A 3,997-nucleotide genomic window follows, 5' to 3' on the forward strand; every position below is an offset into this window, starting at 1 on the left:
GGGCACTCCCCCAAGCTTGGCAGTTGCCAAGTGGAGTGCCCATACCAGATGCTCAATTATTTTTTGTTGGTGCATAAGGTGGAGTTGTTGATGATGGACAGTCGCACATCGAGCGTAGGAGGTCTTCTAACTTGCGGATAATGCCCTTGAGTGCGATGATATGCTCCTTCAACAAAATATTTTCACATGTGAGATACTTATTTTGTATATGAGCTAACTCAATCATCTTGAAAGCTTCGATTTTTTTTGGGGTAAGAAGATTGTGATCAAGTTGAAGGGCGTCTTCTGTTGCCGGAACTTGGTCCTCCATGGCCTTCTTGATCCCTTCATCCTTGTTGATCTCCATGGGTTCTTATCTCTTCAGCTCTATCTTCATTAGCCAAGCATCATTGCCCTCATGGTTGGAGGAGGAGGAGGGAGACGACATAGTGCCTGGCCTTGACAACCCTGACAGAAAACAACTCGAAACAAAGACAGGAGATTTTTGCATGATACGGGAGTCAAAACCTCCGGGGGATTATATAATGAATTTTTACCGGCCAAAATACGTGTCGTGTAAGAAAACGGAGTCCGGGAAGTGCACGAGGAGCCCACGAGGTAGGGGGCGCACCAAGGGGGTAGGGCGCACTCTCCACCCTCGTGGAGCCCTCGTGTCCTTCCCGGACTGCTTCTTATTTTTCTATTTTTCTAAATACTCCAAAACGGAGAAATATTCCCTTAAAAACTGTTTTGGAGTCGGTTTACTTACCGTACCACATACCTATTCCTTTTCGGAGTCTGGAGCGTTCCGGAAAGTGTCCCTTATGTATTCCTCCAGGGTTACGGTTTCAATAACATTGGTTTCAACATTTATGGGATTACCTAAGATATAATGTTTGATTCTTTGACCGTTCACCACCTTCGGATTTGTGCCTTCGAAGTTGTTGATTTTTATGGCACCGGAACGATAGACCTCCTCGATAACGTAAGGACCTTCCCATTTAGAGAGAAGGTTTCCAGCAAAAAATCTTAAACGAGAGTTGTATAGCAATACATAATCACCAACACTAAACTCACGCTTTTGTATCCTTTTGTCATGCCATCTTTTAACTTTTTCTTTAAACAACTTGGCATTTTCATAGGCTTGGGTTCTTGATACGTCTCCAACGTATCTATAATTTTTGATTGCTCCATGCTATATTATCTACTATTTTGGACTATATTGGGCTTTATTTTCCACTTTTATATTATTTTTGGGACTAACCTATTAACCGGAGGCCCAGCCCAGAATTGTTGTTTTTTTGCCTATTTCAGTATTTCAGAGAAACAGAATATCAAATTGAGTCCAAACGGAATAAAACTTTCGGGAACGTGATTTTCTCACTGAACGTGATCCAGGAGACTTGGACCCTACTCCAAGGAGTCAAAGAGGCGGTCACGAGGGTGGGGGGCACGCCCACCCCCCTAGGGCGCGCCCCCTGCCTCATGGACCCCTCGGTGCTCCACCGCCGTACTCCTTCCTCCTATATATACCTACGTACCCCCAAACGATCAGAACAGGAGCCAAAAACCTAATTCCACCACCGCAACTTTTTGTATCCATGAGATCCCGTCTTGGGGCCTGTTCTGGAGCTCCACCGGAGAGGGCCGTCATCACGGAGGGCTTCTACATCATCATAGCCCCTCCGATGAAGTGTGAGTAGTTTACCTCAGACCTTCGGGTCCATAGTTAGTAGCTAGATGGCTTTTTCTCTCTTTTTGGATCTCAATACAAAGTTCTCCCCCTCTCTTGTGGAGATCTATTCGATGTAATCTTCTTCTTTTTGCGGTGTGTTTGTTGAGACCGATGAATTGTGGGTTTATGATCAAGTCTATCTATGAATAATATTTGAATCTTCTCTGAATTCTTTTATGTATGATTGGTTATCTTTGCAAGTCTCTTCGAATTATCTGTTTGGTTTGGCCAACTAGATTGGTAGTTCTTGCCATGTGAGAAGTGCTTAACTTTGGGTTCGATCTTGCGGTGTCCTTTCCCAGTGACAGAAGGGGTAGCAAGGCATGCATTGCATCGTTGCCATCGAGGATAACAAGATCGGGTTTATTTCATATTGCATGAATTTATCTCTCTACATCATGTCATCTTGCTTAAAGCGTTACTCTGTTTTTAACTTAATACTCTAGATGCATGCTGGATAGCGGTCGATGAGTGGAGTAATAGTAGTAGAGGAAGAATCGTTTCGGTCTACTTGTCATGGATGTGATGCCTATATACATGATCATGCCTAGATATTCTCATAACTATGCTCAATTCTGTCAATTGCTCAACAGTAATTTGTTCACCCACCGTAGAATACTTATGCTCTTGAGAGAAGCCACTAGTGAAACCTATGGCCCCCGGGTCTATTCTCATCATATCAATCTCCATCACTTTAATCTTGCTTTGCTTTTTTACTTTGCCTTTTACTTTTTACTTTGCATCTCTATACCAAAAATACCAAAAATATTATATCTATCAGATCTCACTCTCGTAAGTGACCGTGACGGGATTGACAACCCCTAATCACGTTGGTTGCGCGTAGCTATCGTTTTGTGCAGGTATGAGGGACTTGAGCGTGGCCTCCTACTGGACTGATACCTTGGTTCTCAAAAACTAAGGGAAATACTTATGCTACTCTGCTACATCATCCTTTCCTCTTCGAGGAAATCCATCGCAAGCTCAAGAGGTTGCAAGAAGAATTTCTGGCGCCGTTGCCGGGGAGTCTACGCAAAAAGTCAACATACCAAGTACCCGTCACAATCCCTATCTCTCGCATTACATTATTTTCCATTTGCCTCTCGTTTTCCTCTCCCCCAGTTCACCCTTGCCGTTTTATTCGCCCTCTCTCTCTCTATCCTCCCTCTCTATTTGCCTCTTTTTGCCCGCTTGCCTTTTTGTTTGCTCGTGTGTTGGATTGCTTGTTTGTCGCGATGGCTCAAAATACTACCAAATTGTGTGACTTCACCAATACCAATAATAATGATATCCTTAGCACTCCAATTGCTCCTCTTGCCAATACTGAATCTTGTGAAATCAATACTGCTTTGTTGAATCTTGTTATGAAAGATCAATTCGCCGGCCTTCCTAGTGAAGATGCCACTACTCATCTGAATAGCTTCGTTGATTTATGTGATATGCAAAAGAAAAAAGATGTCAATAATGATGTCGTTAAATTGAACCTATTTCCTTTTTCTCTTAGAGATCGTGCTAAAGCTTGTTTTTCGTCTTTGCCTAAAAATAGTATTGATTCTTGGAACAAGTGCAAAGATGCTTTTATCTCTAAGTATTTCCCTCCCGCTAAGATCATCTCTCTTAGAAACGATATTATGAACATTAAGCAACTTGATCATGAACATGGTGCACAAGCTTGGGAGAGAATGAAATTAATGATACGTAATTTCCCTACTCATGGTTTGAATTTGTGGATGATTATACACAAATTTTATGTCGGATTGAATTTTGCTTCTAGAAATCTTTTAGATTCGGCCGCGGGAGGCACTTTTATGGAAATCACTTTAGGAGATGCTACTAAACTCCTAGATAATATTATGGTTAATTATTCTCAATGGCATACTGAAAGATCTTCTAATAAAAAAGTGCATGCGATAGAAGAAATCAATGTTTTGGGTGGAAAGATGGATGAACTTATGAAATTATTTGCTACTAAGAGTGTTTCTTCTGATCCTAATGATATGCCTTTGTATACTTTGATTGAGAATAACAATGAATCTATGGAGGTGAATTTTGTTGGTAGGAATAATTTTGGTAACAACGCTTATAGATGGAATTTTAATCCTAGGCCATATCCTAGTAATTCTTCTAATAATTATGGGAATTCCTACAACAACTCTTATGGAAATTATAATAAGATGCCCTCGGAATGTGAGAATAGTGTTAAAGAGTTTATGAATTCACAAAATAATTTTAATGCTTTGCTTGAAGATAAATTGCTTAAAGTTGATGAGTTGGCTAGGAAAGTTG

Source organism: Triticum aestivum, chromosome 3A (assembly GCF_018294505.1).
Source record: "Triticum aestivum cultivar Chinese Spring chromosome 3A, IWGSC CS RefSeq v2.1, whole genome shotgun sequence".
In the NCBI taxonomy this organism is placed as follows: domain Eukaryota; kingdom Viridiplantae; phylum Streptophyta; class Magnoliopsida; order Poales; family Poaceae; genus Triticum; species Triticum aestivum.